The sequence below is a fragment of the Marmota flaviventris genome, chromosome 14, assembly GCF_047511675.1.
Source record: "Marmota flaviventris isolate mMarFla1 chromosome 14, mMarFla1.hap1, whole genome shotgun sequence".
Taxonomy (NCBI): domain Eukaryota; kingdom Metazoa; phylum Chordata; class Mammalia; order Rodentia; family Sciuridae; genus Marmota; species Marmota flaviventris.
This window is the reverse complement of record NC_092511.1, coordinates 67,411,306-67,428,157: the sequence shown is the minus strand read 5'-3', so window position 1 is coordinate 67,428,157 and position 16,852 is coordinate 67,411,306. Positions and strand designations below refer to the sequence as shown.

General features: G+C 37.0%; 1 protein-coding gene across 4 annotated transcripts in view; it reads right to left on the bottom strand.

Annotated features, from left to right (window-relative positions):
- Ctnna2 (catenin alpha 2) overlaps nt 1-16,852 on the bottom strand; it is a 983,267-nt gene that overhangs the window by 817,116 nt on the left and 149,299 nt on the right. The window lies entirely within an intron of this gene.

Here is a 16,852-nt window from a genome sequence, read left to right as displayed (position 1 = left end):
TCTCCCACTGCTTTGCTCCTGGAGAGAGCACTCAGTTCTCCAAGCATTGGCAGGAATGCTTAATAAAGCCTGGGAGGAACGTAGGCTTCTAGCATATCAAGCGAGGATCTCTGTATTTGCATTCCTAGTAACCCACTCTGATCCCACCATAGCCCTTCTTATTATCTAATTGATGCTGTTGTATGTATTTTTCCTTCCCAGCTTGATTCACTTACTTGGTTTGAAATCCCAAACTTGCCAAAAACCAGCAATCTCCAAGGACAGCACATCTGGCAAGTCTGTCTACCCATTTCCAGTGGGCTGCATCTTGCTTGGGTGGGTGCCACACTGTCTCCCTGTCTCTTTAAGGCCATCTGGTTGTCTACTTGCTTTGGGGCAGGAAGCTAGGGCTCAGTGTGAGTGCTGTTTTTTTTTTTTATTTTTCTTATTTGTTCATTGTTTTTATAGGGTTGGGGGAGGTATTTATCTAGAAATTTATCACCAAACAGCATAATTAAGATCACTTTTACATCATTATTGAAAAAAGCATAATGCCAAAACTTTCTTAAGTTTCAAAAAAACCACATACTTCAGTTTCTCCCTGTTTTACAAGGTCTGCTTCTGTCCCTAGAGTGCTGACAGGATCCCAGTCAGGGACCTTTGAAAGTACCCCAAATATCATAAATGTGCAAAATATAAACATACTAAAGAACAGATGTACATCTCTGTCCTTTGGGATCCAGTGTCCCCAGCACTGCACAATGAAACTTGTATCTAACATATATGCTCTTATGACTAAGACTTTTCAGGCCCTGGAGGAACTTTCTCTAGATATATTGTCCTATATCCTCAAAAAAAGGGTAACTATGTCCAAGGCTAAGAACTCTTTTGTGTTGTTAGAAACAGGTATTTCTCCTGGGGGCAAGGACACTTGAAGAGAAGCATTTGTTGCACCAAAAAGGACTGATTAATGTGTCTCTTCTCTAAAATGGCATGAACAAAACAAATTCTGTATAAACAAGCATTTTTTCACAGCTTTTTAAATATCCATGTTTTTTGCTGCTTTCGTTTCAGATTATGCTTCTGAGACCCACACAAAGTATCATGATATTCATATCCATTGTACCAAAGGCAGATACATACAATATTGACCAATTCACACTACTCTTAAACTAGTTTACATGTATATATCTATGTTCCACTGTAATCTGTGCAAAGCATAGTTCTTTATTTTAACGACTAGGAAGCCACAAATAGTATAATTATTAAAAATTTATTTCCATGAACAAATTTAATGAGTTTTAATTTAATATGAAAATATTAAAACTTCAGTTTTATTTATACATAATTGATTTTCCAGGTGCAGTGATCCCAACAGCTGTAATCCCAACAGTTTGGGAAGCTGAGGCATGAGGATCATGAGTTCAAAGCCAGCCTCAGCAAAAGTGAAGTGCTAAGCAAATCAGTGAGATCCTATCTCGAATAAAAGTATAAAATAGGGCTGGGGATGTGGACAGGTGCCCTTGAATTCAATCCCTGACACCCCCACCCAACAAACAAATAAATAATCAATTTAATTTTAATATTTATCTTTGTAGGGTAATTTAGAATATTTTAGAGAAAAAGTAATTTTGCAAACACATAATTGTGAAATGCCTTATATTTTGTATACTAGTTGGGGTTTTTGTTTGTTTGTTTGTTTTTATAATTTTGGGTACCGAGGATCAAACCCAGCACTTCATATATGCTAAGCATGTAACTCAACTACTTATCTGTAACCCCAACCTTCATTCTAATTTTTAAAAAACATTTTTAAATGTTGTGTACTTTATGATTATATTTAAAAATTTGTATATACAGTTACTCTCAACAGAACACAAATTATGAGAAACTATTTACTATTACAGTGATTTTGCTCAAATCAAGACAAGAAAAATAAATATTACTTAAAATATATCATGGTTTATATAAATTGACTTTATTTCTTATGCATCCACAGAACAAAAGACTGGACAGTAACACATAAAGTTAGATGACCCTGAAGTTTTGCTGACATTTTGTCATAAAATTAGTACAGCATTGCACATATTTTTCAGTACTATGAAAGCATGCTTGTCAAGAAAAGAGAGTAGAACATATTTTGATTAATGGTTTGTTAGCCTGATTCATAAAATATTTAGACACACGGTAAGTAATTTCCCCAGTTTTAACATTACCCTGGGCTCCACAAATATGAAGGATGAGCACAGCCTGTTCCATTAGAGAAAGGTGAAACAACCATATAACATCTACATTCCCACAATGTTCAACTGAAACAGCGCCAGAAGAAAAATGGTGAAGTCAATGATATGTACTAGACTTAAGTTTTTAAAAAGGTCAATTTATCCTACCCATTATGCCTTGGTCCCATATAATACTTACTCTTATCCATGGGATATATTCTTACTTAAATGTACATTTTCAATTTCAGTTATGCAATCTAAGTTCTGGAGATCCAGAAGCTATCTATACATAATGATAATGTACGGTACACTTAAAATTTGCTAAGAATTTAAATCTTATGTTAAGCATTCCAATCTTTGAGATGTCCAAGGGCACACTGAAATATTCTAAATGACTGCATATGGCTTTTTCATTTGCCTTACTCTGAAGTCTTATTTTTTTTCCTCTTCTATTCCCTTTCTTATTGCATTGTATATTAGTGTGTGTGTGTGTGTGTGTGTGTGTGTGTGTGTGTGTGTGTGGATAGGGGTTACTGAACAGAATTGGAAATAAGAATCAGGGAACTTTTATGCAATGATAAAATATGATTACATATTGTGATTTCTACACTATAGTTTACATTGGCCCAAGACCAAATTTCAAGGTAGTATAAACTTTACATTAAGATGCCTTCCCTTCATCTAGATGTGGGGAGAGAATGTGTACAAGTTTCTTGCTTTTCTACATATCCTGTGAACAGAGGTACTAACTTCTTTATTTAGACTATCTTGCTAAAATGTTTGTGTAATGAATAGCCTTGGAAGACAGGGAAGAGGGCAGGTTTGCTTTTTGTTCCATATAATAAAAATAATGTCTCTCTCAAAAGCAAAGAAAGTCATGTTTACTCTTCAATATAAAGGATGCAGCTTTATTTAGTTCAGGGATCCTCAACAGGATTTTCAGTGTCACTGCATGTGTAACTCAACCTGAGCCCCAATGTCTCACACCCAGGTGACTCAGGCAGGGTGATCCTACACAAATGCAGTGCTCATACTGCTGGCTATGCAATGAACAATAAAGGCCTTTTCTCTAACCCAAGTCTCATGTCATCCATCAGAATCTCTGGAACTATGGCAAAATAACACTGGGTTGCTAGAAGTTCAGTATTGCTATGCTTCACAGTTCCTCACACTAGGTCCCTCTTTTGAGTTCATGACCTTCCATTTCAATGTCACCATGCTGCTCATCAAAGAAATTCCATTTAGCCCATGTTTCCTGGATTGTGACCACACTCAAGACACATACTACCCAAAGTCTCTCTGGTACACAAAATATTTACCCAGCTTAGCAAATAGAAGATGTTCCACTAACTTCTGCTAATCAAAAGAATATATGCAATAGAGAAAGAGAGAAGTCATCAACAAAGGTGCAATAAAAGACTAATAAAATTATGAGACATTGTCCTATACAGGTACAACAAAAATATATTCATACACATTTTACCCATGATAAGGTTTTGTTTTTTCATAAAAATGTCATTTTTTGGAATATTCATGATCGGCAGTGTAATGAGTATCATTGTGTTTTATTGACTAGGAATCTGAAGAGCACAATGATAAATTTTCTAATGTTGCAAAACCACTAAGTGTTCCATATTGAACAATGATTGTTATCCCGAAGTCTGGAATATTTCCACCGTTTTCAAACTTCACAGGTTTAATTTAAAAAAAGAAAAGAGTGAGTGGCAACTTGTGGGAATGGATCTGTGCCAGGCAGGGAAGTCAGAACAAGAACATACCAGCACAGGCCTTCTTTACATTCATCACGTCACACCTGGAATGACTGCCTCCCCCACCTGGCCTCATTATAAGCTTCATTGCATTGGGAGATGCCACATTTTATTTGAAAAAGTGAACACTATAAACTTGAATGAACTCTATGAGAATTCCTTTATGAATGAACTTGATGAGAATTGCTTTGGGCCAAGTATGTTACATCCTTCCACAGCCTAGTGTTAAAAGCACAAGTTCTTGAGTCAGGCATGGATATGTCCTCTGGCCCTGAGATGTTCTATATAACCTCATGCAAGTTATTAGGAGATGATGATAAAATCCACTACACTGATTGTGATACTAATGTAATGAAAGATGACAGGAAAATTTTAGATAGATCCATATACAACACTCAATATGTAAGCTATTTTATGTTGTTGTTGTTGTTTTTAATTTTCAAGCTAGCATTCGTCCATGCTGAGCAAATTAATTTATTGTATTTTAGCCATTAACAACAATAATCATTATGTTGCATTATATTTACTTGTTTACTTGTATATTTTTTCCCCAGTAGAATTTAAGCTTCCAGGAATTCTAAAGGACATAAGATGCTACATTGTAAGGCAAAGAATTGGCCTACAACATTTTTGTGGATCAACAGGATGGGATATGAATGGATACTTTTACCACAGTCTACAGCACAGTAAAGGAAATCTGAACATACAAAAACTCAAGTCCTTTATGGAGAACTCTGCTCCTGAGAGAGACATTGTCTCTATTCTCAAGGCTGTTTATTATACAAATATCCTTGAAAAGTCAAACTTGCATAAAGGGCATTTAGTAACTCTGCTCACAAGACATGCAGGAATGTGAGAAACCATGGAGAACTTTCTCCCAGAATAAAAGCTGACAATAGAAAACAAGCCCTTCACCTCAAAGGCTGTATTCCCAGGGCTAAGAAAGGGCAGGCCTGATTGGAACTCAAAATATATGCTTTCTAGTGGAAGATTTTTAACAGTTGGTATAAATTTACATCAACAACTGCATTGTATAAAAATGTCATGTTATGTAATTTCATTGAAGTCTGACTTCTAAGAAAGTCATTTACAATTCAGTAGGCCACTCTACCCCCTCCTCAGTGTTACAGATAATGTAGGTGTCATTGCATATCTGACATATGACCTCTAAAATCAGGTTGAGTGTAGTTACATCTCTATCCAAGTAACATGTGATCCCTTGCTGCATGTAGGCCTGAATCTTTCTAAATGCTGGAAATATGGACCCTCTTGGGAGTTGCAAGAGGACATTTCCTTTTGTGATCCTACTAGAGCATGGCTATAGATTTGGTCTTTGTGGGTCACACACTCTTCTATCTGCTTCCGAGTCTTAGAGACTGCCTCCACTTCTTTTTATTCCCCCCATTCTTAAAAGTAGTGCTCTTTCTTTTTATTCTAGCATGATTCCTTCAAGGAGTCTTTGTTTTCATAGAACAAAAATCCTACATGAGTTAAGGCCCCCTGAAGCTACCACACGAGAGGAACTACCTATCTTCTGGAAATGGAGAGGAGAAGATGCAAGCAGAACCAAAGAGGCATTCTCTTACCACATTACTATTGCTGCATAGTTCTCAAGAAAAGCCCCATCTCTTTATAAACATTTGGAAATTGGGAACAGGAAAGGAGAGTTTAAAAAGGATCAGTGGAAGCATGTTTGGGAGAGGAATGAGAAAAAGAAGCTGTATTTAGCTGTAGGGTCCCAGGGATATCATGACATTTATATTTGCCCCACAACTCAAACTATGACCTTCTACTCTGTTAACATCTCAAAATGCAATGAAAACCATTTGTATCTTAGAAGGCCTTTTCGTTACCCCAAGATTAAGTTAGAGGCTAAAAATATTATTTAAATAGTTTTTCAATTCTATCAATGATTGTGTTGGCCTAACTCTGTCTCTGTGCAGTGGGTCATACTTTGTAAACCACAAATTCAAGTATGCCAGAAGCAGGCTGTTATGAATTCAAAGTAAAAGACTGAAAGCTCTTAGAAAATAAAGAGATAAAAGGCTTAATCAATTGGCTCTAGATAAAATCCATTCTCCGTGTTTTCAATGATCTTCAGAATATTTAATAATTTCTACTTCTTAGGAATAACCCAGTTAAAGATAATTATTTAGCTCTAACATGCATGGCTTAACTAAAGTGGTTAACATGTTTTATTATGCATACACAAGTCTAGGTAGTGATCAATACTGGGGCATTTCAGGACATCATGCTGTGATTGGAACAACAGACAATCTCACTCAAAATTGGAAGTAGAAAAATAACAGGAGGCCTCAAAACAGATACAACTTGTTGCCAATTGATAGTAATATTTTTTTTTTCTTGTTCCAATAATAATTATTTAGCCTTACAATCTGACTCCTACATAATTTCATTTAAAAGCCAGAACCATATTGTATTTTTTTTAACATGATACTGAAGTTAGTTTCAAAAAGTTAGTTTCAAAAGGCCATTTGATTAACCAACAATCATTTTTCCTGAATTCATTAGTCTACAGTTTTCAGATCCCACTTAGATTTACACCTACTTTGGGGGCATTTTTACCTTCACCACCACGATCAAATCACTCTCATAAAGATTACCAACTACTTTCTTAATTGCCAAAGAGCTATTTTTAGTCATTATTTCACTTGATCTTGCTTATCCTTTGACATTGCTGACCCCTCCCTCCCTTGGGTCTTTCCCCGTCATTGGTTTGTCTGACATCATTTTGCTTCCTAATTTTCCTGACCGTACTTAAACAGTTCCTAGCTTAGACTTCTCTTTTCCAGTTCCCTAAGGAACTATTTATACCTTTTACTTAGTTCTTTCTACGAATTCTACCTACAACATTGCATCTACTATTATGATATCAGCTATTACGGATGCAGTGCTGACTATGAAATCACTATGATTCTCATTTATGTTCTCCAGACATACTCTCCAAATGTAAATATTCCCTCAAGTGCTCTTTTTGGACCTTTACTCTTCTCACAAGACTTCCTCTCCCTAACTGATGTACTCCAATAAGTTCAATTTCTATATATTCATCACAGATTGCTAAATCTGCATGTCTCATCCAAATATTGTTTGAGCATCAGGCTCATATATCCAATTGCCTATTGCATCTCCACATAGATGTCAATGATGTCTGACAAATGCAATATATCCAAATATTAATATGCCGTCTTCCCAGAAGACCTGCCTCTTCTCCCTGAGTGGCCCCTGATACCAACCTCTATTTCCAAATATCTCTTATTCCCTATTTCCACTCATCACGCTCTTAATTCCACTAAAAAACAAATGTACCCCATGTTTGTGTTTTCCTTCACCAACAGTAATACCCTATAAATGCAATTCTCATCATGTTTTACCTGCACTATTGAAACAGACCCTTCACTGTCACAACTTGTCTTCCTAAATTCCCTCCAAGCCTCCCACTCCAGGATGCATCCTTCACTCTGCCCAATTAAGGTTCTGCTAACTTGCAAAGATAGTCAGTTTATAGTGCTGCTGAAAATTATCCAGGTCTTCCCTTAAGCCACAGGATAGAAGTAAACTCCTTACACTATGGCTGCAATGTCCTTTGTGATTTGACCTTCATGTTCCTGACAAGACTCATCTGTTGTCCTTCTCCCTCTGGCACTTTAAAATTTGGCACACTCATCATTCCATGACACTTTATGCCTTCTCCAATCTCTCAGCTTTTTCAAATGTTGTTTTTTCCTTAAAATACCTTTCACATTTATAGACCTGTAAAACTCCATCCATGAAGTCTCATTTCCAGGGTTAGCTCCTCTATGAACATTTCTGTGACTCACTCCAATTCAACTCTCAACTAGAAATGAGCCGTCAACCTTTCCTCTGTTATGCACTTGATGTATGATATGTGCCTTATATTGATGACATGGGAGTAATCATTTAGCACATTAAAAGACTCTAGAGGGCTGTAATCATAAGATACAGCCTTAATAAATGTTAACTATTACTATTTTTAACAACTGATATGTTTTATCATCATCACGTGTTTGTCTCATCATTAGACCTTAAACTCTCTGAAAGCAAGAATGTTATCTTCTGTTTTGTATTGTGAAGACTCATTTTCCCCCAATGGCTTTGTGTTTCTTATATGTTGTGTTTTCTTTAAAACCAAGCATAAAATGTGTGCAAAGCAAGGTAATAAAATTAGTTTGACCATGAATGGACTATAATGTAAGCAACGTGTGTATTTAAAAAGCAGCAAAACCTGGACGTTTTATTTATACTATTTTTCCCTGGTACTAAGGTTGGAAAGTTATGTGTATATATATGTGTGCATATGTGTGCATAAGTGTGTATGTGTACCTGTGTATGCAACCTCTATTTGATACTCTCTCACTGAAGGAGGTGTCCCTCCAACTTTCCAATTAAGCCCAAAATACATATTTGCAAATCTCAGTGCAATGTGTTTTCTATAAAATGACTGTGAGCCTCTGATTTTCAGTCTGTTACAGACATGTTTCATTTGTATCTGTAGCTGAATATATTTAAATTCATTAATGTTGTCATTTCTTATACTGTTGCCTAAGCTAAAAAATTCAGAGGCATCCTCAACATTTTTACGCCCCCACAAACGAGTCTCTTACAGGTCTTACTACAATAATCCCATTGCTGCTCTTTTCTGATTTAGACTTTTCACTTCTCAAGTTTCACCTTTAACCAGCCTCCACTCATCCACCTGTTATTTACTTATTTGATTTAAATATAGAACTGAACAAATTCTTTAACAGCTCAAGTTCACCATTGCCTAAAAGATAAAGCTCCCAAGCTCCTTGTTACAAAACAAAGTACTCAGATCTCATCTGTAGTAACATACATGAGAGATGAAATCCACAGGCCAGAAGTCTCCACTGCACATACTCAGGGCAACTTCTTGCACATTTTTTCAAGTGAGTGGAACTGGCACTGGTAGGGAGTGGCTACCATGGCTCCCTAAGATGTACATACCCTCATCCCCCCAAACTGTGAATAAGTTACTTTATAAAGCAAAGGTATAGTCAAACTATGGTTCCTCAAGGACAACTCTTCAGTATTACACAGACAGACCTAAGGTAATCATGAGAGTCTTTTCAGACAAAGGCAAGAAGATCAAAAAGAGAAAATGAAGATGTGATGATCATAGCAGAGATGGAAGAGATGCAATTACAAAGAGTCAGGAGTCAAAAAATGCAGTGGCTGAGAAAAAACTTTTTAGTTTGAGTAAGTCCCATTTGTTGATTCTAGTTATTAACTTTTGTGCTATGGGTGTCCTATTGAGGAACTTGGAGCCCGACCCCACAGTATGTAGATCGTAGCCAACTTTTTCTTCTATCAGACGGCGTGTCTCTGATTTGATATCAAGCTCCTTGATCCATTTTGAATTAACTTTTGTGCATGGCGAGAGAAAGGGATTCAGTTTCATTTTGTTGCATATGGATTTCCAGTTTTCCCAGCACCATTTGTTGAAGATGCTATCCTTCCTCCATTGCATGCTTTTAGCCCCTTTATCAAATATAAGATAGTTGTAGTTTTGTGGATTGGTTTCTGTGTCCTCTATTCTGTACCATTGGTCCACCCGCCTGTTTTGGTACCAGTACCATGCTGTTTTTGTTACTATTGCTCTGTAGTATAGTTTGAAGTCTGGTATCGCTATACTGCCTGATTCACACTTCCTGCTTAGCATTGTTTTTGCTATTCTGGGTCTTTTATTTTTCCATATGAATTTCATGATTGCTTTCTCTGTTTCTACAAGAAATGCCAATAAGAGAGGTAAATAGAGAGCCTACATCCTGGGAACAAATCTTTACTCCTCACACTCCAGATAGAGCCCTAATATCCAGAGTATACAAAGAACTCAAAAAATTAGACAATAAGAGAACAAACAACCCAATCAACAAATGGGCCAAGGACCTGAACAGAAACTTCTCAGAGGAGGACATACAATCAATCAACAAGTACATGAAAAAATGCTCACCATCTCTAGCAGTCAGAGAAATGCAAATCAAAACCACCCTAAGATACCATCTCACTCCAGTTAGATTGGCAGCCATTATGAAGTCAAACAACAAGTGCTGGTGAGGATGTGGGGAAAAGGGTACACTTGTACATTGCTGGTGGGACTGCAAATTGGTGCAGCCAATTTGGAAAGCAGTATGGAGATTTCTTGGAAAGCTGGGAATGGAGCCACCATTTGACCCAGCTATTCCCCTTCTCCGTCTATTCCCTAAAGACCTAAAAAGAGCATGCTACAGGGACACTGCTACATCGATGTTCATAGCAGCACAATTCACAATAGCAAGACTGTGGAACCAACCTAGATGCTCTTCAATAGATGAATGGATAAAAAAAATGTGGCATTTATACACAATGGAGTATTACTCTGCATTAAAAAATGACAAAATCATAGAATTTACAGGGAAATGGATGGCATTAGAGCAGATTATGCTAAGTGAAGCTAGCCAATCCCTAAAAAACAAATGGCAAATGTCTTCTTTGATATAAGGAGAGTAACTAAGAACAGAGTAGGGTCGAAGAGCATGAGAAGAAGATTAACATTAAACAGGGATGAGAGGTGGGAGGGAAAGGGAGAGAAAAGGGAAATTGCATGGAAATGGAAGGAGACCCTCAGAGTTATACAAAAGTACATACAAGAGGAAGTGAGGGGAAAGGGAAAAATAATACAAGGGGGACAAATGAATGTCAGTAGAGGGGGCAGAGAGAGAAGAGGGGAGGGGAGTGGAGGGGAGGGGGGATAGTAGAGGATAGGAAAGGCAGCAGAACACAACAGACACTAGTATGGCAATATGTAATTCAATGGATGTGTAACTGATGTGATTCTGCAATCTGTATATGGGGTAAAAATGGGAGCTCATAACCCACTTGAATCAAAGTGTGAAATATGATATATCAAGAACTATGTAATGTTTTGAACAGCCAACAATAAAAAATTAAAAAAAAAGAAAGAAAGAAAGAAATGCAGTGGCTTCCAGAGCAGAAAAAGGAAAGGAAACAAATTCTCTCCTAGAGCCTCCATGAAGAACCAGCCTGCTGACATTTTGGCAATACCATGTGACATTGATTTTGCACTTCTAACTTCCAAAATTGACCAATAATAAATTTATAAGGTTTAAGTCATTAAATTAGTGGTAATATGTTTAGCAGCAAAAGGAAACTTAATACATAAATAATATAATTTAAAAAAATCAACTGGGATAGGGATGTAGCACAGGGTAGAATACTTGCCTAGCATGTGTGAAGCCCCGGGTTTGAGCCCCAGCACCCATAAAAACTAAACACAAAAAATAAATTAAATTAGCCAAGTTGTTTTCTTTGTCTTTTATGAATAAAACAACAACCTACTTAAATTTTTCTTCATCACTTCTCCCCATGAATGTATAAAATCATCCTAACTCACAGGGCTCTGTTTACTTGGTGATATAAGAATCAGAGAAACTGCCTATTTTTCAATAAGCTGATAAATAGTGAGTTGGATAAAGTTTAAAAATAATAAGAACTGTTAAAATTATAGGACATTGTTTTGGACTAAGCCCCCGCACTCATTCTGCACAGACCAGACAACTTCCACATAATCAAACTGAAACGTTAAAGAAGCAGATCCCCAAACACACCAGTTTTTCCTAAAAACTGGAGTTTCCAAGTCTACCCTAATCAGCATGGCAAGGAAGCCCTCTCCCTTTAATTCTTAATGCTAACAAATCTCATTGTTTCTACTGTTTGGTTTCCTTTTTCTCTACTGAGCCCACAGTTCTCTCCTCCTGGGGGCTTTCATTCTATCTCCTGGAATGGAGGCTGCTCTGATTTAAGAAATGCAAGCAGAAGTCAGTTAGGACTATGACCTAATTTGCTGTACTTTTGTCTTTTGATAAAACAGAAGAAAATGAAAACACATTGTGAAATAATATAACTTATTATAAAATTCAAGTGAATGTATAAGTAAGGAAGCGATTCTTTTGAAATGAGATGATTTCAGGTATGTTTCAAGTAGGTCATCTGACTAGTATTGGATACTTTTTAAATAAAAGAACCAAACTGAGATTTCAATAAACAGAGAAACTGTTTTCTCTGGGAGGGAAGTATGTTGAAGAGTTGGTATGGCAGGTGATTCAAGATCTCAAGGAGTGAGAAGGGCACTTAAGGATGAGAAAGGAAGACAGCAACACTCCCACATGGATATAGACCAGAAGCAGTAATAAACTAAATTTATTTGTTTAATATAGGTTGTAGGATTGAATACTGAGAAATCAAATGTGTTAGATAATGGGAGGAGAAGCAAAAAATGGCAGGTTGAAGAGTAGTTATAAGAAACTGTTACTGAATGACACATTAATCAGTACTACATTTAAACATCTAGAGGATGGTAGTCTTCTAGAAAATTCTAGTCCTGTGTAAGCAGTTAAATCTCAGCTGAATTTCTCAATACATTCCAAGGCAGCTGAGCAGAGTCTATTAGTGTTATAATTAAAGTGTGGCCCTTATTTCTCCTCTGCCTATGCTTCTCTTAGGAATGTCTAGTCCATTTACAGCCCCTCCCTCCCAATTCTTTTTTAATTTAATTTGCTTAAAGTAAATAGTAAATTTAAGTAGTAAATCTTAAAGTAGGGTGTGTTTAACCCTTAACCTTACATTTTATATTATATGTGTAAAATTTCCTGAAAGAGATCTTCTTCTGGATAAAAAATAAGTCAACAGAGACTCTGTATCAAGGTTCATAAATAAAGCTTATATCCTTATAGGGATATCCCTTTCCTCATTAATTTTAATAACTTAGAATATTGCAATCTGTATTTAACTATTTTTCTTTGTTCTGATATTATGTTTAAATATCATTTCATGTTAGCATGCTGATCTATGTTTTACATGTAATAAATCCTATAGAAACTCTTGCTACTGTTTCAAACACTGCCATATTTCAATAGAAAGGGATACAACATTGCCCAATCAGTAGGGAAGTGGTTCCCGGTATAATATGTGAGGAAACACTCCTAATGTGGAATGCAAAGCATCTCTCTTATCACCTTTCTCTCCACTATTTAACTGGGACCATTTAGCTCAGTTCTCATTTTTGTTAAGTATTCATTCATATATGACAACTGAAAAGACCAGATATACACTACTATGAAAGTAACTATTTTTAAATGTGTTTCCTTTGAGATATATTTAAAATTAGAAATATCAGATTATAGGATCCAATAAGTACTGTTCTGGCAAATTAAGTACCTATTCCACAACAGCTTTTGTTTATTAAACAAATACCTATTGAGGTCCTACTACGTGCCAGGCATCACTGTGAACACTGAGAACATAGACAGGACAGCACCATGTGAACAAACACTCCAAACTCGTGCCCTTCTGAATCAAGCTCTCTAGAAAAGATGCAATAATAATAAGACACAATAGAAATATGGTTTGTCATATGGTACTATTACTGTGCGGGAGGGAGCCTTGTTAGGAGACTGGGGGATGCAGGGATGGTGCACAGAACAGCCATCGAAGACCTGGCCTGGAAGAGAACACTGGGGAAAAGCCTGTGTGTGTACAGGGAAAGAGCATTCCAGGCTTGTCACAGCAGAGCAAGGATGTCTGGAGACTGGAAGGTTGTCCGTGTCAAGGGGTAGCATGGCAATGTGGCTCTAGTCCAGTGGTAAAGTAGGGACAGGAATTATACCCAAACATTAGGACCAATGCATGATCAAGCAGAGCCACACAGACCTTCAAATTTTACTCTCACACACACTCTCTGGACATGTTTTAAAATAAAGCCACCAGATTTTGAAGATAATGGGAATGTGGAGTATTAGAGGAGTAGACTATGACTTCAAATATGACCTAAGAAATTAGAATGGATTTACAGAAAATGAGCAGAAGTAGGTTTTGAGAGTTAAATTAGAAATCTGGGAATTGGAGATCGTTTAATAGACATGTCAACAGCACTACCTGATACACAGTTGAATATGTGAGACTAGAGTTCTAGGGAGAAACACAGGCAAAATGTATAAATGTAATTGTCAAAAGGGCAGAGCTTGTACTTAAAACTATGAGATTAGATTAATTAGCTGGAGATGAGTTTCACTAGAAAATTTCTCTGGTCACAACTGTGCCCAGGGACACTACAGCTTTGGGGTAGAGAGGATACATGAACTTTAACTGAGAGGCATTTGAATATGTAAGTAAGTGTTCAACCAGGAACAATTCTGAGGAACACCAGTATAAAGATTTACCTGCATAAAGCCAATTTCATGGGGGAAGTGTCTTTTCCTCAGAAATGACTGCTGGAAGGGAGGAGGAGATAGGCAAAATGCAAAGCTGTTGTCATCAGCAGGCAGGCTGATTGCTAAGTGACATTCCTGTCCATGGGAATCCTCATCTATTACATTCACTTGTTTCTATAAGAAGAAAAGAAAAACTGAATCTGCACTTTAATCATGAAATGAAAATGCAGTTGCTTAACATTATTTTAACTTCAAAATAGGTATGTTTCTTTTTGACACAAAGTTGCTGTTAAAGGCAAAAGGAAGGCCCAACAAGTGTTGATAGGATTATGCCATATACACTTCAAGAGTATTTAGTTACAACTGTATGCATTTCAGTGTGATAGATCTATGCATGTTAAGAAACCAGCATGTATGAAGATTTGAATCTGGGGCCAACATACCTTATATAAAAATAGAGATATGAAAAATGGTGGTATATATGTGCATTGAGAATTGTAATGCAAAAAAAAAAGAGTACATGTATAATGGCATAAGTTGACGTGAACATACTGTATGTAAAGAGATACGAATAATAGTGCTCTATATGTGTAATAAGGAATGTAATGAAAAAAAAGAAAGAAAGAAAGAAACCAGCCTTACAGTCTAGTTAAGAGAATGAGTCAATTCCACTAAAGGTATTAAGATAAACAGTTTGTGTGTTTGTATACATGTCTGCATGTGTGTGTGCCTAAAAGCCAAGATGCATGTTCTTACCTTGGGAAGTGGTCAGTGTTTTTTGGGCCCAGAACTATAAAATAGCAACATGTTAAATTACAGAGAAACTACATGTTAGAGAACATTCTCTCCTGTGTTGCCCATAGGACAGATCATTATAACAAAGTCACAACTACGATGTGCTGTATATCTCTATCTACAGTTCAAAAAATAAGAAAGAAAGAACTTGGGCAAGGGAACTGGAGAGGTAATGAGCTGAGCAGGTGAGGACTTTTCTTTCTTTCTTTCTTTTTTAGGCTCACTGGACAATCTCCTCAGATTTTAAAAACTTAGTCCTTCTGTTTTCTTTCTTATAGCTATATCTTTATATTCCTTCAGTGGTTGTTCGAAGTCACCCAGCTTTTAAAAATAATAATAATAAATATGTGTTCTTGGTTGGCAAGGGAAGAAAGGAAGGGAAAGAATTGAGGGATGGAAGTCTAGAGAATTAAGTTCTGGAGACAGGCACTATAGGGACAGTGGATTTTTTTTTTTCTAGGGATTGAACCCAGGGGCACTATACCACTGAGTTACATCCCTAACCCTTTTTATTTTGAGATGGAGTCTCCCTAAGTTGTTGAGGCTAGTCCTGAACTTGCAATCCTTCGGCTCTGAGGCTGAGGCAGAAGGGTCACAGGTTTAAAGCCTCAGCAACTTAGTGAGGCCTAAGCAACTGAGTCCCTGTCTCAAAATAAAAAAAAAATAAAAATAAAAAGGACTGGGGACTTGGCTCAGTAGTTAAGCACCCCAGGGTTCAATCCCTGGTACCAAAATACAATAAGTGTAAATAAGAATTATGACAGAAGTGAAGCTTGGGAGAGAAGAGGGCAAGGCACTCTTCACAGTCAGGATCTCCTGCCTGGGTTAATAGAAGGGAAGCCATGTGATTGTGTGTAAGGAGTTGCCACCTATAAAGATTCTGCAACCTGTACACTCAGAAAAATGAGAAATTATACCCCATTTGATTCAAATGTATGATATGTCAGGATCATTGTACTGTCATGTGTAATAAATTAAAACAAACAAACAAATAAATAAATAAATACTTGATCATGTCATCTGTGAATTTTATTTCTTTCTTTCCAAAAAAAAAAAAAAAAAAAAAGAATAAAGGAAGTCCAGTGCCCTGCAAAGCAAAGAGAGAGAATTTTACATTGAGAAAGTTTCACAGTGATTTCTGCAAAGGATACAGCTTATAAGGTGCCCTGCTATTGAGATCCCAGTAGAGATTTCATCACTCTGTTAACTGGACATGCCAGCAGAAGGCCGCCAGCCTGGGAATGTGTGGCTAATTATTTCTTGCAATTGGCAGAGTCATGAAGGTCATGTGACCAGATCTAATTAACTAGAAAGCTCTGTGAGCCTCTCACTCTGTCCCTGGCCACCCTTTGGCAGAGGGTTTCCAGCCCAGAGTGCCCCCACCCCCAGTTTCTCTGAGCTCCTATTCCTCTCTCAGTATGCTGAAGAACTTCCATCAGGGTGCACAGAGGGACAGAAAATGTCAAGATCAATTCTAATATTAAAGAGAAAACTCTAGTTGACAGCTGACTTCAAATTGAAAATTACTGAGCACAATGGCAGACAATCAGGGGAATTAACTACGGAGAATGGAGGCAGAAGACAAAAAAACATAGACCCAGTCAAGATCAGGGGGGAAGAAAATACACGGATGTTATGAAAAGGTGGTGGGGACAAAGTGAGAATATTGTGGGGGAAATGCCAAGTTTATAGAAATCAAAAGTCCTCTTGGCTGTAGACCACCAATTACTTCCCTTTCTTGGAAATGGATGTGCGTCATTTTTCTTGCCAAGCACCAGACTGCAGGGTAGTAGAGCTTATGCCTTCAACAGCTGCTGCC